General features: G+C 36.8%; 2 non-coding genes across 2 annotated transcripts; both read right to left on the reverse strand.

Annotated features, from left to right (window-relative positions):
- Window positions 1-552: 552 nt before the first annotated feature.
- On the reverse strand, window positions 553-660 carry LOC112498038 (small nucleolar RNA R71). The gene has a single exon (XR_003065123.1). It is a non-coding gene; the product is annotated as a small nucleolar RNA R71 (small nucleolar RNA).
- Window positions 661-10,072: 9,412 nt separating this feature from the next.
- LOC127898734 (small nucleolar RNA R71) lies at window positions 10,073-10,176 on the reverse strand. The gene has a single exon (XR_008050582.1). It is a non-coding gene; the product is annotated as a small nucleolar RNA R71 (small nucleolar RNA).
- Window positions 10,177-23,932: the final 13,756 nt, after the last annotated feature.

The raw sequence follows: 23,932 nt of genomic DNA on the forward strand, positions 1-23,932 counted from the left end.
CAGGAGATTGCGAAGAGAACAAAGAAATTTAAAGACTGTTTCAGGCATGAATAATTTGCAGGATGAGGGAAATTTGAACCCTCACGGGCCCTTACAACCAGTCAACATTCAAGAAGAATAGAATAAACATGCTAACGGGAGACAGCCAGATAACAACAATATTATTTATATGGCTGATGACAAAGACAGAGCCATAAGAGATTATGATGTGCTAACTCCTCAAGTTGTACATCCTGGCATCATCAGACCTGAAGTAGACGCTACAAATTTTGAGTTAAAGCCAGTGATGTTTCAAATGTTGCAAACAGTTGGGCAATTCAACGGATTGCCAAATGAAGATCCTTATCTCTATCTTAAATTGTTCTTAGAAGTAAGTGATGCTTTCAAGATTGCTGGAGCAACACAAGATGCCTTAAGGTTGAGGCTCTTTCCTTATTCCTTAAGAGATCGAGCAAGAGCATAGTTAAATTCGTTACCATCTAATTCTATCACTACATGGAATGAATTGGCTGATAAATTCCTAATGAAATATTTCCCACCTACAAAAAATGTAAAGTTACGGAATGAGATTACTTCATTCTATCAACTGGAAGATGAAAGTTTGTACGAGACTTAGGAAAGATTCAAGGAATTGCTTAGAAGGTGTCCTCATCATGGTATTCCTTGTTGCATACAATTGGAAACTTTCTACAATAGGTTGAATCCAAGTACTAGGTTAATGGTGGATGCTTCAGCAAATGGAGCTCTGTTATCCAAATCTTACACTGAAGCTTATTAAATTCTGGAAAGAATTGCCAATAATAATTACCAGTGGCCTTCAGCCAGGCAACCAGCAGCAAGAGGATCAGCAGGGGTACATAACATTGATGCAATTACAGCTTTATCAGCACAAGTAACCTCATTGACTAACATGGTAAATGCCTTGACATCTGCTCCAGCAACAGTAAAGTAAGTTGTTGAACTTTCTTGTGTATACTGTGGTGAAGAGCATGACTTTGATAGTTGTCCTAGGAATCCAGCTTCAGTAAACTATATGAGAAATTTCAATCGACAACCTCAGAATAACCCATATTCAAATACTTACAACCCTGACTGGAAACAACACCCAAATTTCTCATGGAGCAGTCAGAATCGAAATGCTCCAGTATTAAATGGACAGAATAGAAACACACAGCCACCTAGTTTTCATCAGCAGAGTCAAGGGCAAAAACATATCAGTCAGGATCCAATCACTTCATTGGAAACACTGATTAAGGAATATATTGCAAAGAATGAAGCAATTGTGCAGAGTTAAGCTGTATCCTTGAGAAACCTGGAGAATCAAATGGGACAACTAGCCACAACAATGAGCAGTAGAACTCAAGGAAGCCTACCTAGCAACACAGAAGACCCTAGAAGAGAGAGCAAAGAACACTGCAAAGTAATTAGTTTGAGATTTGGAAAGAATGTTGATATCCCAGTCGAGGTGACCAAAAATGGGATAGAATGCAATTCAGCATAAAAACCAACTAAAAAAAGAAGCATGTTACAACAAACTCCCCATCAAGACACTAATTACATGGGCCAAGCTACAGCAACTGCAGAAGAAATTCAACCAGAACATGCTGAAAAAGAAGTTGCAACACCAGTAGCCACAACCTGCACCAACCTAAACAAATAAAGTTTGGTACCTCCTGAATCTAACTAGCAGTTTAGACATCCACCACCTTTGCCACAAAGGTTCCAGAAGCAAAAACAGGACAAGCAGTTCAGCAAATTCCTGGAAGTGCTGAAGCAATTACATATAAACATACCTTTTGTGGAAGCTTTGGAGCGAATGCCAAATTATGTGAAATTTCTAAAGGACATCTTGGCAAGAAAAAGAAGGCTGGGAGAGTTTGAAACTGTTGCTTTAACACATGAAAACAGTTATATGCTCCAAAATAAGATTCCAGCAAAAGTGAAAGATCTAAGGAGTTTCATAATACCATGTTCTATAGGAACTAGGTATGTTGGCAGAGCACTCTGTGACTTGGGAGCTACCATTAATTTGATGGCATTATCTGTATTTAAGCAGCTTGAAGTAGGGGAATGCAGACCAACAACAGTCACTCTGCAATTGGCTGACAGATCTCATGTATACCCTGAAGGAAAAATAGAGGATATACTGGTGAAGGTTGATAAATTCATCTTTCCAGTGGATTTCATTGTACTGGATTTTGAAGCTGATAAAGAAGTACCCATTATACTTGGAAGACCTTTTCTAGCAACTGAAAAGACTCTGATAAATGTGCAGAAAGGAGAGCTCACCATGAGAGTGAATGATCAGCAAGTCACATTTAATGTACTAGAGGCTATGAGAAATCCTGATGAAGTAGAAGACTGCAATTTCCTGAGTGTAGTGGATTTTGTTGTAGCGAACAGAATGGATAGATGCTGCAGTAAGGCATTTGACAAAGTCAATACCTTTGATGATGTAGAAGAGGAAGATTTGCAGCAATTCAGATAGATTGGATGGAAGAAAAGCAATCTGATAGACATACCAGGTTTATTGAACATTTAAATCTTTCAGACAGGAAAATAAAAACAACTTTATCATCTATTGAATCACCTCCTATTCCTGAATTAAAACTGTTACCTTCACATTTAGAATATGCTTATCTTGGTCAAAATAACACACTCCTTGTAATCATCTCTTCTACTTTGAATGCAGGTCAAGAACAGAGTTTAGTAGATTTGCTTGGAAAATACAGAAGAACAATTGGATGGACCATGGCAGATATAAAGGGGATAAGCCGATCAATTTGCATGCATAAAATCCTGCTAGAAGATTGCTCCAGCAATTCAGTTGAGCACCAAAGAAAGTTGAACCCAATCATGAAAGAAATGGTGAAAAAGGAAATCATCAAATGGTTGGATGCTGGAATCATATACCCAATATCAGACAGTTCATGGGTGAGCCCAGTGCAATGTGTTCCAAAGAAGGGAGGGATAACAGTAATAGCTAATGAGAAGAATAAACTTATTCCTACAAGGATAATAACTAATGGAGAGTATGTATGGATTATAAGAAGCTCAACAAAGCCACAAGGAAAGACCATTTTCCACTTCCATTCATAGATCAGATGTTGGACAGACTTGCTGGAAAACAATACTATTGTTTCTTAGATGGGTATTCAGGCTACAACCAGATGGGTATTCAGGCTACAACCAGATGGGTATTCAGGCTACAACCAGATGGGTATTCAGGCTACAACCAGATTGCTATAGCTCCAGAAGATCAGGAGAAGACAACATTTACTTGTCCTTATGGAACATTTGCCTTCAGAAGAATGCCCTTTGGGTTATGCAATGCTCCAGCAACTTTTCAGAGATGCATGATGTCTATATTTTCTGACATGGTAGAGCAGATTTTAGAAGTTTTCATGGATGACTTCTCAGTTTTTGGAGAAACATACAATGATGGTTTGCACAACCTGAAAGAAGTTCTTAAAAGATGTGAGATGACCAATTTAGTACTCAATTGGGAAAAATGTCATTTCATGATGCAAGAAGGAATAGTATTGGGCCACAAGGTATCCACGGATGGCATTGAGGTAGACAAAGCCAAGATAGAGGTAATAATTAAACTGCCACCTCCAACTTCAGTAAAGGGTATTAGGAGTTTTTTGGGTCATGCTGGATTTTATAGAAGATTCATTAAGGATTTTTTTAAGGTGGCTAAACCATTATGCTCATTGCTGGAATATGATAAACCCTTTTACTTTGACAAAGAGTGTCATCAAGCATTTGGAGCATTAAAGAAAGCTTTGATCACTGCTCCAGTAATCATATCTCCATACTGGACTTTACCATTTGAATTGATGTGTGATGCTAGTGACCATTCTGTGGGAGCAGTATTAGGGCAAAAAGGGGATAAGGTTTTTCACTCCATATACTATGCAAGCAAAACTCTTACTTAAACTCAAATCAATTACACCACTACAGAGCAAGAATTGCTAGCAGTAGTATTTGCTTTTGAAAAATTTAGAGCCTACTTGGTGGGCACTAGAGTGACTGTATATACAGATCATACAGCCATCAAATACTTAATTTCAAATAAAGATGCCAAGCCAAGATTAATCATATGGATCTTATTGCTACAAGAATTTGATCTGGAAATTAAAGATAGAAAGGGGACTGAGAATCAAGTAGCAGATCACCTATTAAGGTTGGAAGCAGACACAAGCACATTGACAAGGAAAGACATCACTGAAACTTTTCCTGATGAACAGCTATTGGTGGTACAGCAAGCACAGATGCTACAGCAGTCAGAATCTCCATGGTATGCATATTTTGCTAACTATTTAGTAAGTGGATTGTTACCACCCGAGCTCAAGTTTCAAGAGAAAAAGAAATTTCTTCATAATGTTAGAAGCTACCAATAGGATGACCCACATTTATGTAAGCTGTGCCCAGACCAAGTAATATGAAGATGTGCTGCAGAAGGAGAGATTCCCCATATACTGGAGTCATATCATGCTCCAGCATATGAAGGACATTTTTGTGGTCACAGAACAGCTGCTAAAGTATTGCAATCAGGTTATTACTGGCCAACTATTTTTAAAGATACTTATGAGTTTGTTAAATATTGTGACAGGTGTCAAAGGACAGGGAACATAACTAACAGACATGAAATGCCATTGACTAACATACTGGAAGTGGAAGTTTTTTATGTTTGGGGAATAGATTTCATGGGACCTTTCCCCTCATCCTTTGGGAACTTATATATCCTTGTTGCTGTGGATTATTTCTCCAAGTGGGTAGAAGCTGTAGCATTACCTACCAATAATGCTAAAGTAGTGGTGGCGTTTCTGCAGAAAAATATTTTTTCCAGATTTGGCACTCCTAGAGCAATTATTAGTGACGAGGGAACACATTTTTACAACAAAATCTTTGCTGCAACAATGGTAAAATATGGAGTCAGACACAAGGTAGCTACAGCATATCACCCACAATCTAATGGTCAGGCTGAAGTGTCCAACAAAGAGATTAAAAAAACTTAGAAAAAGTGGTAAACCCAACAAGGATTGGTCTTTACACTTACATGATTCTCTATGGGCCTATAGAACAGTATACAAAACTCCACTCCGCATGTCCCCTTACCAAATTGTTTATGAAAAGGCTTGTCATTTGCCACTAGAGCTAGAGCATAAAGCACATTGGGCACTGAAGAAATTAAATTGGAATATTCATGCTGCAGCAAAGCAAAGAAAGATTCAGCTTTGTGAGCTTGATGAATTACGGCTATTTTCATATGAAAATGCAAGAATTTATAAAGAGAGGACAAAACACTGGCACGACAAGTATATTCAACATAGGCAATTTAGCCCTAGACAATTAGTATTGCTCCACAACACAAGACTAAGATTATTTTTGGGAAAGTCAAGTCATGATGGTCTGGCCCGTTTAAGTTGCTCAAATTTTATCCTCATAGAGCTGTTGATCTTTTTAGATGAACAAACAGGTCAAGAATTCAAGGTTAATGGACACAGGGTTAAGCACTACATACATCCAACAGCAAATTGTTCAAAGGAGGTGTTACTCCTTAAAGAACCCAGTTATTAAGCAATGAAAGAAGGTCAGACTGAAGGACCTTAAATCAAGCGCTCCATGGGAGGCAACCCATTGGGGAGACAACCACTTCAAACCTATTGTGATATCCTTTGGTTTTGTAGACAGCTCTCCCTCTTTACCATCTTATTTAATTTAATTTTTTTTTATGTTAACCGTTTACTTTTATCCTTTTACATTATTGCATTCTTTATTATCACTTTAATTTGATCTATTTATTTCTTTTAATAATTTTAGACTTAATTTTAGTTTGAAGTAAGTATGACAATTGAATTCCATATTGACAAGTGAGAGTGTATGATGGCAGAATGCAGAGGTGATCTACGTGTCAGAAGCTTTAGTGTGGAGTATGTATCCGTTGTTAGAACAAGCAAATGGGTGCTGCAACAACTAATTTTATCGTTACAGTAAATTAAAAGCTTGAGCCTTTCACTTACCGTTGGAGATAAAATCGTGACAGATGGATGCATGGATATGGATAGAAATTGCGGAAACAAATCTCCGAAATTAAAGCTTTAATTTCACTGGCCGATAATTTTGGGGATATGCACATTTAATTCAAATATTTTATTCCCTCAATTATCTCTAGTTACCGTATTTATCTTCAAATTAAAGTCCATTATAAAAAGGAGTCACTGTGCTTAGTGCTCTATGCCACTATTCCCCATCTCCTTCGCAAAGACAACTCTAACAATTCTTAAACTCTTCTACTCTTTTTACTCTCAGGCACATTAGCTTCAATTTGTTACTGCTACAGCAATGTCGAGGTATAAGAAAACAGCCAGCCACCTCAAAGATCCGTCACGCTTCCAGAGCTACCACGCTGAAGAAAAATATGAAGAATTCATAGAGCCGCGTAAGATTCTGGAAGAGAAAGGGTTTCAATTTCTAGAACAACTAACTGGAATTGTACAAACAATTCATAATGCTGTAGCAAAGCGAGGATGGTTAGAGTTTTGCAATCACCCTCGTGATCATGTGCTTCAAGTAGTCAAAGCATTTTACGCCAATTTGGTAAGCTCTGATCAGCACAACATTTGGGTAAGAAACACACTTGTTCCATTAGACTCCCGAGTTATAAATACTTTTTTATAATTTACCTGCTGAAATTAATTGTGAGTATGCCAAGTTGCATGATAAATTGACCCCGAAAAAGTGGACCACCATTTTCACAACTCTTACCATAGAAAGGGCATCATGGGCTAACAAGGAAGGGCATGTAGTTAATAGGATAGATTTGAAGCCTATTGCTAAGGTGTGGGTGAAATTTTTAAAATCTAGGCTTGTGTCCACCACTCACACTACTATGGTTTCGCAAGAGAAATTGGTTTTGTTATATGTCCTTGTTCACGGACTTCCCATAGATGTGGGTATCATCATTGCAAAAGAAATCCGAGAGTGTGCAGTCAAGACTCACTAAACTGTTGCCTTGCTATTTCCCTCACTTGTCACCAGCATTTGTGTAGTTTCAGGTGTTCGTCTTGACGCTAGAGATGACCATGTCAAGAATGATAGTGCCTTTACGGCACAAACCATTGAGAGAGTTGCTGGTGAGAGTGCTGGAACAACTACTGAACCAGCTGTTATGACAGGAGCAAGATGAGCTCTTGGCTTAGAACAGACCATCCAGGCTCTCAGCACAAGTACAACTCAATGTGCGGACGCACAACAGCGGGAGAACGATCGGTTTTGGAACTATCTCCAGCACCTGGACAACCAACTACACCAATTTTCCCTGTACATGAAACGTACTCACCGGAACTTCCCTGAGTCACTGCTCCAGCAGTACAATTTTGGCACCAACACCACAGATGCTCCAGCAGAAGCTAGTGAAGAAGCCACTGCTACAGATGAACCAGTAGAAGAAACTGTAGCTGAACCACAAGCAGCAGTTGAATTAGAAGATGTTGAACCATCTGACCCACCTGAGGACGAAAGTGACAAGTCTAAGACTGATAGCTCACCCTCAAAGGCGGAGGACAACTTGGAGAAAGAACATGAGGAACCAACCATCCCAACCCAGTCCAAAACTAGGAAGCAACACATTATTCAAGAAGATGAGGAAGAAGACCCTGAAGAGGAACTATCTATTCTAGTCCTTGCGAGCAAAGGAAAGGACAAGGGTAAAGTAAAAATGGCAACACCTCCAGACTCTGCAGATGAAATGGAGTAAGTTAATGCCGAGCTAGCTGCTGCAGCAGCCAAATGTTACGCCTACACCTGACCAGGCCAAGCAACTACTAGCGATCATTGCAGCCATCACAGCTGAGGGCCAGGTGTTGAGTGTTAGAAAATGCATATTTATAAAGGAGAAAATCGTCATTTTACATTTCAAGTCTTACTAACACCTTTACATTTATGAATTTAACCTTCTTTTGATTTAATTCCATTTTTTTTATTTTAATTAAGTATTTTATGTATTTTAGGGGCATCATAGTCATTTCACAATAAACTAGAGATTAGATGGCCAAATGGACATCACTTTTGAACTCAAGACGGTCGAAAACCTTAGGAGGAGCATAAAAGGAAAATGGCACTGTTCACATGTACGGTACTATTCACATGTACGGTACTGTATACGTTACTGTTCACAATACTGTTCACATAGACGGACGATGACGTGGCATTGACTGATGATGTAGCATTGACTGATGAGGTGTCACGATCCTGTTGGGCTAAAATTCTTATGTATTGTTGATGGTGACGTGGCAGCATATCAGTAGACGAAAAATCTCGCGTACTGTACATGCATCACATAGGATTATTTTCAACCAAACCGCGTTACTGTTCATCCAGGTCAAACCGTGTTACTGTTCATCCGCGTGGTCAAACTGCGTACTGTTGACTGATGACGTGGCGCAATCCTGAGCGTCCAAACTGTTTTTAATCCGATGACCATGATTTACTCCATGTATCTATAAAAAGGGGGCCTCTCCCCCCTAATTTGATATCTCTGAATCCATTTTTGGGATCCATTTTCTGTAATTCCTTCTCCATCTTGTATTTTCTATGTATTTTAATAAATTCTCATTTTACCCCTAATTCAATTATGAGTGGCTAATTTTCTTTCAAGCTTGGGTTGAAGGTGAAGTCTCAACATGTGTTATGGGCTTAATTTGGTAAATTTATTTTCTCTTCCCCTCTAGTTTTTGTGGATGTTTTGACTTCTCGTCGACAAATAATAATAATCTTGTCTAGATACCGCCTTGGTTACACCGGCTCTCTAGTATAAGGTTATTATTATTTGGCACGATAAGCCCTTAGCACCATATTGATTAGAGTGTGGTTCATGAGGTGTGAATTCCTCCCTCATGATTTAATTGGTATTAATAAGGAATATTTAGCCCATGATGCATGTTGATATGGATCCGGATACCCAAGTGCTTCATTTCAATAGAATTCTCTTCAATTTATTCTCGCCATTTCAATTACAATTTTAAAATTTATTCTCGCCATTTTAATTTAAGTTTTAGCATATTCCAAATCATTTCCACCACAAATCCAATCACCCATTTATAAAATTAATTTTACACACAATTAAAATCCACCTCCTCGTGGGATCGACACTCGTCACCATTGATTTATATTACAATAGATTCGTGCGCTTGCGAGTACATTAAAATTTGCACAACAAGTTTTTAGCACCGTTGCTGGGGAGGTAAGTAATTTTAATTCATAGAATTAATTTTTGTGAATAATTTCTTTTATTTGTTTTCTTGTATTTTTTTATTAAAAAAAAGAAAAAGAAAAAAAAGTAAATCTACATTTAAAGGTTAGTATTTCTTTTCTTTTTCTCTTCTTTAAAATTCTGTAATTTAATTTTCAATTTATTTTTCTTTGTAATTTTTTTTTGTTTATCTTATTAATTTATTTTTAGTTAATTTATTTCACGTATTTATTTTTGTGTATTTTTATAGAAAGGTTTTAATAGCGCAATAAGGTTAGTATCGTAATTTTTTCTTTTTCTTTATTTTTATTTGTTTTGTTCCCATTTATTTTTGTGTTCCTTGCATGCATGGTCGTAGGTCATTATTTCCTAATCTTGAACCTATAGACTTTGAACTAGAAAAAACACTTCGCACACACAAACAAGTAAAAAATAAAATGGATTTACAAGCACCACATGAGAGGCCATTTAAGGACTATTTTAGCTAATTTGAGCACGTCATGTATAAAATACCCAAATGTAGCTGCTAGGAGTTTTGAATTAAAACCTAGTGTGCTAAATTGTCTCCCCACATTTTATGGCCTAGAAAATGAGGACCCATATAATCATCTAAATGATTTTCATGCCATTTGTCAAACTTTTAAATATGAAAATTTTTCAGACGATGATATTAAACTCAGATTATTCCCATTTTCTTTAAAGGATAGAGCTCGTTCATGGTTAAATACTTTACCTGCTAATAGCATTGCATCATGGGAACAAATGGTAACTAAATTTTTGAATAAATATTTCCCAGTTCATAAAACTAATGCTATTCGCAGGGAAATTTCAAAGTTTAACCAGAGAGAAGACGAGCAGTTTTTCGAAACATGGGAGCGATTCAATGGGCTACTCTTGAAGTGTCCACATCATGGGTACAAGAAATGGCACCAATGCCAATACTTTTTGGAGGGATTATTGCCGAATGTGCAAGAATGGCTAATGGCAACAAGTGGAGGAGAGCTAATGTCAAAAAGTGCATCAGAAATTTGGGAATTCTTTCAGCGACAAGCAGATAATTCCCAACAACGGAGTCGATCACTCAGGAATACTAGAAGAATTAAGGGGGTAAATGAGGTTCAAATTGGCGAGTCAACTTCGGGAATCAAAGAAGTCAAAGCGATAATTGAAGGTCTTTCTCGACAAATAACATCTTTATCAACTGCTAAATCAACAGAGCCACATGACCATGACTCATACTAAGATCAAGCAAATGCCATAGGTGTAATGAGAAAACCATCGAATTACAACCCATACTCCAACACGTATAACCCTGGATGGAGAGACCACCCTAATTTTTCATGGTCTCAAGGATTCCAAGATAATGGACCAGCAGCTCCAGCTCCACCAATTCCACAAAATCCTCAAGCCTTTCAGCCACCATTTAGACCATACAATCAAAACCAGAACTACTCTCAACCCAGACCATGGGAGGATGCATTCCAGAATTTCAAGAATGTTACTCACTCCACGATTGAGTAACAAAACCGCACCATTGATGGACTACGAAATGAGTTGAGAGCAGGCTTTAATTCACAAGCCCAATCAGTTTCAAGTCTCGAGAAGATGGTGGGACAGCTTGCTTCTTCAGTTCAGACCTTGGCAATGACTGTTGAGAAAGGCAAATTTCCAAGTCAACCAGTGCCTAATCCTAAAGGAGTGCATGAAGCAAGTACCAGTTCACCACAGCAGCATAGAGAGGTCAAAACAGTAATGACCTTGCGAAAAGGAAAGGAAGTTGACAATAAAGTGGAGATGCCAGTGACAAAAGAAAATCAAATTGTACTTGTGAATGTTGATGACTCACCATCCGAAGAGAAATAAGAAACCAACCCACGAGTTGATGATCCTAAAGCTCTATTTCCTCAAAGGTTAGCTAAAGGAAAGAAGGGAAAATCCACAAGTGAGATTCTCGAAATCTTCAAACAGGTAAGTGTTAACATCCCTTTGCTTGATGCTATAAAGCAAGTTCCATCTTATGCCAATCTTCTTAAAGACCTGTGTACTAAAAAGAGAAACATTCATGTTCAAAAGAAGGCATTTTTAACAGAAAATGTTAGTTTTATACTCCAATACAAAATTCCTCTGAAATGTAAAGACCCAGCTCTCCCACTATCTCATGTAGTATAGGGAACCACACAATTAAGAATGCTTTGTTGGATTTAGGAGCTAATGTAAATCTTTTGGCTTACTCAGTATTTTTAAAACTTGGACTTGGAGAATTACACCCAACTCCAGTGGTGTTACAGCTTGCAGATCGGTCCACGAAAATACCTCGTGGTATTGTGGAGGACGTGCTTATCCAGGTAGACAAGTTTTATTTTCCTGTTGATTTCATTGTAATTGACACTCAACCAATACAGGATTCGAGGAAACACATCCCCATTATTCTAGGCCGACCTTTCTTGGCAACTGCGGATGCTCACATTCAATGCAGGACCGAAAATATGCAGTTGTCCTTCGGCAACATGACTATGGAGTTGAACATCTTCAACATTGCCAAACAACCTTATAATGCAGATGATGGAATTGTTGATGTGGATTTAATTGAAGCATTAGTTGATGATACTTTTATTTCAAACCTTAGTGATGATCCTTTACAAACATGTTTAACTCCCTTTGGTTTGGATTTTGCTATTGACAGATCAGTCGATGAGGTCAATGCCCTACTTGACTCAGCACCATCCATGGACACTAATAAATGGAAGTCAAGAGTTGAACAACTAGCACCATCAGAGAAGAAACTCATCCCATCATCAGAATCACCACCGAAACTCGAGCTCAAACCATTGCCCAACACATTGGAATATGCATTTTTGGGAGAAGAAAGTACTCTACCGGTAATCATCTCATCATCCCTAAATGACGAATAAAAAGGTAAGTTGTTGGATGTTTTAAAAGAGCACAAAGGAGCATTAGGATGGACCATAGCAGACATTAAAGGTATAAACCCAATATACTGCATGCATTACATTTACCTTGATGAAAATGCTAAATCTACTAGGGAAATGCAACGTCGGTTAAATCCTAATATGAAAGAAGTTGTTAGAACTGAAGTCCTTAAGCTATTAGACGCAGGTATCGTTTACCCAATTTCTGATAGTTCATGGGTCAGTCCTGTGCAACTTGTCCCCAAAAAGTCAGGAGTCACAGTAGTTACCAATGCTGATAATGAATTGATACCAACTAGGGTAACTACAGGATGGCGTGTATGCATTGATTATAGAAAATTGAATTTTGTCACACGTAAAGACCATTTTTCTTTACCATTTATTGATCAAATGCTTGATAGATTAGCAGGTCATGAATTTTATTGCTTTCTAGATGGCTACTCAGGATACAATCAGATCCCCATAGCACCAAAAGATCAGGAGAAAACTACTTTCACTTGCCCTTTTGGCAAATTTGCATATAGGAGAATGTCATTTGGATTATGCAATGCACTTGCTACATTTCAACGATGCATGTTGAGCATTTTTTCTGATACGGTTGAACGATTCCTTGAAGTCTTTATTGATGACTTTTCTATCTTTGGTGACTCGTTTGATCAATGTTTACATCATCTAACACTAGTTCTGCAGAGATGTATAGAGAAGAACTTAGTCTTAAATTGGGAGAAGTGCCATTTTATGGTAAAACAAGGTATTGTTCTCGGTCACATCATTTCGAGCAAAGGTATTGAGGTTGACAAAGCCAAGGTGGATCTCATTTCTAATCTTCCTCCACCCAAAACAGTAAGAGAAGTAAGATCTTTCCTTGGGCATGCTGGTTTCTATAGATGTTTCATTAAAGATTTTAGCAAAGTTTCCAGACCCTTATGTAATTTACTTGCTAAGGATGTACCTTTTATCTTTAATGATTCATGTCTTGTGGCGTTTGAAAAATTAAAGCATTTGTTGACATCATCACCCATCATTCAGCCCCCGAACTGGAGCTTACCATTTGAGCTTATGTGTGACGCATCTGATTATGCAGTAGGAGCAGTATTAGGACAAAGAGGAATTCCTTATGTCATTTACTATGCTAGTATGACATTGAATGATGCACAGTTGAACTATTCAACTACTGAAAAAGAAATGCTAGCAGTAGTGTTTGCATTGGAAAAATTTCAGTCTTATTTCATTGGTTGTAAAATAATTGTGTTCACAGATCATGCTGCTCTTAAATATCTTCTCACAAAGAAAGATGCAAAAGCTAGACTAATTCGTTGGGTGTTACTTTTGCAGGAATTTGACTTGGAATTCAAAGATAAAAAAGGCACAGAAAATGTTGTGGCAGATCATCTCTCTCGTCTCCATTTTGACACAACTACAGAGCCATTACCATTAAATGAGTCATTCCCTGATGAACAATTGATGAATGTGGAAGTATTACCGTGGTATGCTGACATCGTGAATTATCTTGTTACAGGTCAACTTCCAGAGCATTGGACCAAGCAAGACAAGGCTAAATTCTTTGCAGAGATAAAGAATTTCTTTTGGGATGACCCGTATTTGTTCAAGTATTTTGCTGATCAAATTGTTAGACGATGTGTCCTAGAAAGTGAAATTCAAAATATCCTTTCATTCTGCCATGAACAAGCTTGTGGATGCCATTTCAGTGCTAAGAAAACAGCGACTAAAGTTTTATAATGTGGTTTCTATTGGCCATCTATATTTCGAGACACTTACACTTTCTGTTCTTCATGTGATAGGTGTCAACGAATGGGGAGCATTACACGAAGAAACATGATGCCACTAAATCCAATTTTAGTGGTTGAGATTTTTGACGTATGGGATATCGACTTCATGGGACCCTTTCCCCCTTCTTTTGGCCATCAATACATATTGGTTGCTGTTGACTACGTATCAAAATGGGTAGAAGCAATTCCATGTAGAACCAATGATCACAAGGTGGTGATAGGATTTTTAAAAGCAACATTGTTTCACGCTTTGGATTCCCTCGAGCGATAATCAGTGATGGTGGTGCCCACTTTTGTAACAAAGCATTCAAAACTCTTTTGACAAAATATTCAATCACACACAAAGTGGCGACCCCGTATCATCCGCAAACTAGTGGCCAAGTTGAGATCTCCAATTGATAAATAAAGCACATATTAGAAAAGACGGTGAGGCCGGACAGAAAAGATTGGTCATTAAGACTTGATGATGCATTATGGGCATATAGAATGGCCTTCAAGACCCCGATTGGGATGTCACCCTACAGGCTAGTGTATGGAAAAGATTGCCACCTACCTGTGGAACTCGAGCATCGTGCATATTAGGCTATCAAGAAATTCAACTTTGACATGCAACAAGCCAGCTCAGAAAGAATATTACAGCTGGGAGAACTTGAAGAAATTCGCAATGACGCATACGAAAATGCCAAGATTTACAAGCAACGAATGAAAGTCTTCCATGACAAGCAAATTATGAGAAAATCGTTCACTCCATGTCAGAAAGTGCTTTTATTCAATTCTCGCTTGCACCTATTTCCAGGTAAGTTACGCTCTCGATGGTTTGGTCCCTTTATTGTTCATACTATTTTTTCACATGGGGCAATTGAAATTAAGGATCCAAAGAACGATGTCACGTTTAAAGTTAATGGTCAAATATTAAAGCCATATCTAGAGTACCAACCACATGGAGAAGACACCGAAATAAATTTGAGTGACCCACCAGAGTTGAATTGATTTTTTTTTCTTTTCGTTGATTTGATTTTTTTTCTTTCTTTATATTATTCTTCTGCTAATTGAAATTATTTTTGTACAAGTGTGTTTGTTTAACTATTAAGTTTTCTTTTATCATTTTTAATCATGAGTACCTTACTTAGACCGTTCCTCCTGAACATTCTTAAACCACTTCAACGTGTCAAAACGCATCTCAAAAGACATATTTAATTTTGTAAAACTCATCGCATTTGGGCTCTACAACCACCAGAGTTAGTAGCCTATGTTGAGGGTTTAGAACGCCAACTCAGAGACATTGAGATAAGTGTTTACGACATCCAGTTGGAGCTTGAGGTAAATTCAATAAGAGGACGATTTTAATTTTCTTTGTGTGTTTCAATTTGTTTTTCTGTTTGTGTACTTTACTTTGTTACCCCGGTGAAGTGGAAGATAACGGTACTCCGTGACAATCAAGTCGGTTACTTCAGTTTCCCATAATAACTGATATTCTGAGGCGAATGTATGGACAGAAACGAGACTCTAGCGAAGCTTCACAAGCGATTCCCTTCACTTCCTCAGAATGCCCTCCTTACGATCTATAAAGCTTGGTCCGAACGCATGCGATTACTCATGAGGAATAACATACCTGCTGACATCCGTTGGTTAATCGAGGCTAAAGTACAATCGGCAAGTGAGCTACCTCCAAAATTTATTGCATACATGCCTGGTTGTGGTAAAGGAAATTATGTAAGAAAACGACAAGCTTGAAAAATTTATGTTGCTTGTCATAAGTGTGCTAGAATGAGTTGCAATAAAAACCCATGTTCTTTAAGAATGGTGTCTGATAATAGGGAAGATAAGATTCAATTCATTAGGGATGGCTTGAATAAGGAGTCATTGGATGATATCCTTTTGTCTCTTGAAACGCATCCCAGTGGATATGTGCAAGGAGCGATTCTCCAGTTATGGCCATTATTCTAGAAAGAGCATGCACGTTATAGTCTCGGGAATCTGACTATAAAGGACCCTGTTTGCCAGTTTATAAGAAAACTGGATGGGAAGCCTATCCTCGACCAATAAAGGGCGTTCAAGCCGTTTCTGGACATAAAGCCAGAGGAAGATGTGAGCCACGGTCACAACTACCTGTAAATATCCTTTTACTTCACTATTGTTTTATTGTTTTCATTATTGTCTTTAATAATTTTATTACTGTTTGTTTTTTTTTCTTTTTACTGTTTCCTTTTTTACTCACAAGCTATGTGCTTTACGCGTTATTTGACACTGACATACTACCTCATACATAGCTGTGACCCACTGTCACCAAGACTCTTAAATGTGATTTCTTTTGTCAAACACTCACAAATTATTTTTGAGAAGTATCTCAATGGCAGCTACTCCCAATAGACAATTCAAGAACATTTGTGTGCTTTCTGGATTTAACTATGGCAAACATAAAGAGTTCGTTGAGGCAGCCATAGATCTTAGTCGAAGCATAGCAGCGAGAAAATTACACTTGGTGTATGGAGGAGGTAATCGAGGGTTATCAAAAATGGTCTCAGAAGCAGCTTTTATCAGAGGAAGTCAAGTGTTAGGCATCATCCCAAGCGTCCTAAAACCATTGGGCAGTTTGTCTGACTCATCCACTGGAGAATAGTTAGTCATCTCAGGTATGTAAGAAAGAATAACTGAAATGCTTAATCATGCTGATGCTTTTATTTTCCTTCCAGGAGATCTTGCAACACTAGAGGCACTTATCACACTAGCATCTTGGGCCCATCTGCGCATCTACCAGAAACCCATCGGTTTGTTAAATGTCAATAACTTTTATGATGGCTTTATCGCATTTCTTAACCATGCAATAAAAAACTACTTCATTCCTTCCCATGCGAAAAAACTTTTTATTTGTGCTCACACTGCTAATGAGCTACTTGATATGTTACAAGCTTATAAACCGAAGCCGGACCCCTGGACCTTTGTGTTGGAGCTTCCAAATAATGATGGTAACAGTAGCGGCAGTAAGAAGTACAAATTAGATTTAACTCTTCGCCTGTAAATATTTTCTTCTGTGTTACACCACCCAGGTGATATCTTCTAAACTCTACTTCTTTCCTTTAAAACATTAAGGACAATGTTTCGTTCTGGTAGGGGGGAGGGAATAGTCGACAATTGTGGAATCTTGGTTAAGTTTTTACTGATTTTTTATTGTAGAAACTAACTGTTGCTAACATTGTGTGTTGAAGATGGCTGAATATGGAGTGTAGTGACTCTAGAAACGCATCTTCATCGTTTGAAAAAAAAATATAATAATAAATAAATAAATAAATAAATAAATTTGCAGACATTTTCTTTTTCTTTATTAAGTTTTTATGTTTCTTTTTAATTTCTCCTCTATAAATATACATTTTCAAACTTTTGAGCCTATAAAAAAAAAATCATTTTCTTTTTCTATCATTTTAAGTGTAACTTTTCTAATTAGTTTTTCTGCATTATTTTCGCATTTCTACATGCATATTTTCCTTTCATGCTTAGAATAGGTTAGGGGGTAGAATGTTGTTTGAAAAAAAAATTTGTGTGATTTGTTTTAACATTGGATGACATGATTAATTTCAAATTTTAGTATTTGTATTATCTTTAGTCTTAAGTGATGTTACATTATGTTTGCTACTCTACATGTTGATGTCCGAGACAAATGTGAGTTGCTTAAAGGAATGAACATGTCATAATAAGTACCAAGTGAGTTTTCGAGCTTATTATTTTTCTTAGAGAATAACCATTTTGCCCACTCTTTATACAGCTTAGCAGTTTATTATTTTACACACGATCTCTAAATTGCTTTTGAGTTAACCCTTAAAAAAATTGTAAAATAAAAAAAAATGTGTGTTGTTACATTGGGCGGCCCATCTAACTAGTAGATATGGATGATTATTTAGAGCCCTAAAAGACGATGGAAAGGCCATCTTTGATCCGTTTGAGCCTTTCTAGCCATCCCTTTTATTAAATATACATAGTTAACCCTTTTGAGCCTTTAAAAAAAAAAAAACTTTTTCTTTGTCAACTTATCATCTTGACCCACTCCAATTTAGAGTATTATCCGATGTCTTATAAGTTCCATCACTTATTTATGTTTGAGAAAAATGTAAATAATTATTTTGTTCAGTGAATTTATGCCAAAAAAAAAGAGAAAAAAAAATAAAAGTTATTGTTTCAAAAGAATAAAAATAAAAATAATAGATGAAATCCACCTTGCAATTTCCAAAAAAAAAATTCTCTGCATTTTTCTCAAACATACACTTTATTTTCCTTATTTCTCTTCTTTGTTAGTCATGTCCCTAGCCTACGTTACGTCCTAATAAAAGTCCTTCTTGATTTTAGGGAACTATAGTTTGAAGTAGAAGCTAGTTATATGGGCTAAAAAGATGTAGTGATGCATAATAAAAAAAAGATAAATAAAGTGGGTTCACTAGCATTTTTGTTTGACTTGAGATCGTATTATTTCTAAACTGAGGGCATATTTATTTCTTCTTGGTGAGAGCATGTGATATCATTTCTTTATTATTTTCTCTCTCAATTACCATTCATTAGAGTGACTATTTTTAGTGGGTTTAATTTATTTGTGAGAGTGTCACTACTTCCAGTGAGATTTTGGGGTTTGACATGTCATTCTTGAAAGTAGATATAACAAAGTCTACTGGGCTAATTCATGTGGATGGTTGATGTGAGTGTGATGTTGCTTTAGACTAGAGATAATGCTTATACTTTTATTTGATTGCTATCATTAATCTGATTGAATAAACACGAGTGTTTCTAAATTTAAAAAAAAAAATCATTTTGAATTTGAATTTTATTTTTGCTTCATTTGCTAGGGACTAGCAATAAGCTGGTTGGGAGGTATGTTGAGTGTTAGAAAATGCATATTTATAAAGGAGAAAACCGTCATTTTACATTTCAAGTCTTACTAACACCTTTACATTTATGAATTTAACCTTCTTTTGATTTAATTCCATCTGTTTTATTTTAATTAAGTATTTTATGTATTTTAGGGGCATCGTAGTCATTTCACAATAAACGAGAGATCAGATGGCAAAACGGACATCACTTTTGAACTCAGGACGGTCGAAAACCTTAGGAAGAGCATAAAAGGAAAAATGGCACTGTTTACATGTACGGTACTATTCACGTGTACGGTACTGTTCACGATACTGTTCACATAGACGGACGATGACGTGGCATTGACCGATGATGTGGCATTGACTGATGAGGTGTCACGATCCTGTTGGGCTAAAATTCTTATGTACTGTTGATGGTGATGTGACAGCATATCAGTGGACGAAAAATCTCGCGTACGGTACATGTATCACACAGGATTATTTTCAACCAAACTGCATTGCTATTCATCCGGGTCAAACCGTGTTACTGTTCATCCGCGTGGTCAAACTGCGTACTGTTGACTGATGACGTGGCGCAATCCTGAGCGTCCAAACTGTTTTTAATCCAATGGCCATGATTTACTCCATGTATCTATAAAAAGAGGGCCTCTCCCCCCTAATTTGATATCTCTGAATCCATTTTTGTGATCCATTTTCTGTAATTCCTTCTCCATCTTGTATTTTCTATGTATTTTAATAAATTCTCATTTTACCCCTAGTTCAATTATGAGTGGCTAATTTTCTTTCAAGCTTGGGTTGAAGGTGAAGTCTCAACATGTGTTATGGGCTTAATTTGGTAAATTTATTTTCTCTTCCCCTCTAGTTTTTGTGGATGTTTTGACTTCTCGTCGACAAATAATAATAATCTTGTCTAGATACCGCCTTGGTTACATCGGCTCTCTAGTATAAGGTTATTATTATTTGGCACGATAAGCCCTTAGCACCATATTGATTAGAGTGTGGTTCATGAGGTGTGGATTTCCCCCTCACGATTTAATTGGTATTTATAAGGAATATTTAGCCCATGATGCATGTTGATACGGATCCGGATACCCAAGTGCTTCATTTCAATAGAATTCTCTTCAATTTATTCTCGCCATTTCAATTCCAATTTTAGAATTTATTCTCGCCATTTTAATTTAAGTTTTAGCATATTCCAAATCATTTCCACCACAAATCCAATCACCCATTTACAAAATTAATTCTACACACAATTAAAATCTACCTCCTCATGGGATCGACACTCGTCACCATTGATCTATACTACAATAGATTCGTGCGCTTGCGAGTACATTAAAATTTACACAATACCAGGCAGCTGATGCAGCAACTCAAATTCCTCCCCAGTAAACTCCTAGCCAGCCTGTTCGCATCAGCCCACGACAGTCGAACAAAAGAAAAGGCAGTACTTCTAAAGGCCCTGCGACAGCAACCCCATCCACAACTCCTCTCACCAGCCCCGCGATGAAAAAGACAAAGACATTGCCAGCTACTTCCCCACAAGCTTCACCAAAAGATAAGCTGCGCAGTGCATCCAAGAAGCGCTGATAGCATCCCGTCATGCGCTGCAATCCCCACCACAGGAGAGTACTCTTTCCTTACTAGTTCTTATTAAAAAAAAAGTTTTCTATTTGTCAATTTGTGTGGTATTTTCTAAAGTCTTCCATATCCTTGTCCAGTTGTGTGCATTTGTTCTGTATGATTGTAAGGACACAACATCTCTCAAGTTTGGCGGGGTTGTTTCTGAATGCATGTATTTATGTATGTGTTGTGTGAAGCTCTGTTATCTGTTATTTGTGTATGGATTTGAATACCTAATAAAGATAAATTGAGTGTTATTCAGTATTTATGAGAATGCCAAGTAGAGATAAGTTAAAGATGAAAGTGAAATTCTGTCCTGACACTTAAACTTTGGTTGAATTGTATAAGACTGCTAGAGCAAAGCCAAAAGAATAGAAAAGATCCTAAGTTTGGGGGGAGAAACAAGTGTGATTAATTGTGATTTCTATGAAATACAATTTGTTCCAATGGTTCAAGTTGCTGAGTAACCAGATTTAAGTATGTACCCCATATGTAGAATTGTGTTCAAAGGTAGCAAGAGTTATGAGCAATGCTATAGCGCAATTATAAAAAAAAAAAAAAGTTCCTCTGTCTAAGGCATTGAGTAGCCAGGTCTGTTCATGAGCCTCGTGTTCAGCCTTGAGTAAAAAATACATCTAGATAAGATTACATTATAGTTACTGTTACAGCAACTCTGATCTGGCATGGTTTGAGTAATTGGGTGTCATCATTACAATTGATTGACATTCACATGAAAGATAAATATCACAGTGAGAAGGTTGATTATTCCCTAGTTTGTCAAATCCTAAAATTGTCACAGTTGAGTATGTGAAAGTTTTGTTACCCCATTTATGAATGAAGTATTCTCACTGCTGAAATTCATGCAGTCCCTTAGTGATGTTACAGCATATCTGGAATTCAACCGAAAGAGCACACACACACTATAGATAGAAAGAAGCTTAAGTCTAGAACCGATTTACTATGGGAATTTTGTATGATTGGGATTGTGATCTGAAGGTGGAAGAATCCTTGCAAATTTGATAAAAGAGCTAAAGTTGTGTGCATGTTTGTTTGCGGGAAATGTTATTAGGTGTCATTACTTAAGGGCAAGCAATGGTTTAAGTTTAGGGGTGTGATAACTCTAGGAAATGAGAGTTATTACATCAATTCTAGACTTGAATCAAGATCATTTAGAGAACAAATAAGATGTTTTTATTACATTTTGAGTACATTTTGCTTCAACATTCATTTTAGTTGAGTATTAATAAGTTTTACTTGAATCATAGTAATTTGTGCTAAAAACAGATGCATAATTGTAGCTTCTTAGAAAGTCTTAATTCATGAGGGGATGTTGAGACATTAGATGAGCAAGAGAAGGAAAGAAGACGGCCATAAAAGAAGAAAAGCACAATCGGGAGCAATGCAATGCTGTTGCAGATATTAAAGCAACCCGTGTTGTAGCAATCTGGAAGTAAATGCGAGAGAAAACTTAGGTGCGGGTCAGCACATGTTTCCTAATTTATCGCGTGCACGCTCATGGGCTTGTGTTTACCCTAATTTGCAATATAAAAAAGAGGCAATACCACAAAGAAAGGCGGCGAAGGGAATTATCATTAGAAGGAACGAAGAAGAAGAAGATGAGAATTGAAGAGTGTTGTTTCGGCAACATTGGAGAATTGTGCAGAATTACTTGGCTTTGATTTTCACCGTGCTCAACTTATATTTATCTTCTTCTTTTAATTGATTTGATGTATACTTGCACATTGGCATTGATAGTTTTTGCTTATAAAATTTACCAACAGTCGCCATCCACAGCAATTGGGTTGAAGACTCCGATGGAGATGTGGACTAGAAAGCCAACGATTACTCTCACCTACATGCATTCGTATGTCCTGTGTATGTGATGTTCAATGCCCAAGAAAGAGTAAAGCTAGAACCAAAATCTAGAAAATATATATTCTTGGGATATGCTGATGGAGTAAGTGGGTATCGTCTGTGGGACCCCACTGCCACAAGATCTTCATCAGCAAAGATGTTATCTTTGTAGAAGATCAATTGTAAAGGACAGATGGTGATGATAGCACTGTAAAAGAAAAATTAGAGACTGTGTGATAATTCTATGAAATAAGAGTTATCATGACACTTTTAGACTTAAATTAATAATACTTAGAGAGTAAATAATGTGTTTTCATTGCATTTTTGTTATATTTTGCATAAACATTCATCTTAGTTTATTCTTAATAAATTTTGTTTGATTTAGAATAATTTATGCATAATTGTGGGTGACTAGAAGCTCAAATTTCAAGGAAGGAATGTTGATGTAATAGGCTTGCGAAAATAAGGAAAGAACTTGACTACAGAAGAATTGAAACAAATCTGGAACAATGCAATTGTTGTAATCGTTGTTGTAGCAACTATTGTCGTTGTTGTAGCAATTCTGGAATGACGACAAAGAAAATTTTACAGAATGTTGCGATCTGCAGTTTCCTAATCTGGAAGATATGCGACCTGAGCTTCCGTTTACCCTAATTTTCAACTATAAAATGAGTACACATCATAAGGAAAAGAGAGAGTTGTCACCCAAGGAGAAAAACCACAAAGAAACGAAAGAAAAATAGAATTTACGAGAAAGATTAAGGGCTGCACAAGAGGAGAATTTGTAGAAATCAATTAGGAGCTCAGTCATTCTTATTCTTCTCTTGTTTTCTTGTTTCCTATTAATTCATAGGGATATGTTTCATGGCTGAAATATTGTTCTTTATTTTTCTTTTACAAATCATGAACTAAATTTATTTGTGGTTGAGTGATAAATAATCTTGATGATTTATTGACTGAAAATATAAGTTGTTGCATATTTGATGTAGTATTTTGTTTTGATAGCATTTACTTTTATTCATTATTTCGGCTGATCACCCATTTAGTGATACTAGCTAAGGAAGAGCCACAAAAGGGTCTATCTTAGTGGAAAATATCATAGCAGTACTTAGTTTTAGATTGAGTTTCCTAGATTGAGTTTTACTTGAGTCCTAAAGGGTCATGCTTGATCTAAGATTAGTGATGAATTAGATATAAGGATTCACCATGTAGGGTAATTAGAACCTAATCGTCTAATGATACATCTAATGTTAGCATAACAACTGATCACTGTTAGGTTACATATAGATATAAGATATCCAACATGCGGCAGCTGATGATACATAAGGATTCTGCCCAGTGCTCTAGCAGATGTTGTAGCAACCGAGCCAAATATTAGGAAAATAGTCAAAACCATTAAGAGAGTTTAATCACTCAACTACTTTATATTCCTATTAGTTTTATCCTTGAGTTTGACATGATAATTTACTTTGTTGCATTTTATTTATTGCGTTTTTATTTTAATTAATATATTAGTTTCATTAATTATTTTATTTTAATTTAGAACAAAATCTGCATTGTTAAGATTGTTGTAGCAAGTCTGATAACATCAATCACTGTAGAAACAATCTTAAATACTCATCATTA

Source organism: Citrus sinensis, chromosome 1 (genome assembly GCF_022201045.2).
Source record: "Citrus sinensis cultivar Valencia sweet orange chromosome 1, DVS_A1.0, whole genome shotgun sequence".
Taxonomy (NCBI): Eukaryota; Viridiplantae; Streptophyta; class Magnoliopsida; order Sapindales; family Rutaceae; genus Citrus; species Citrus sinensis.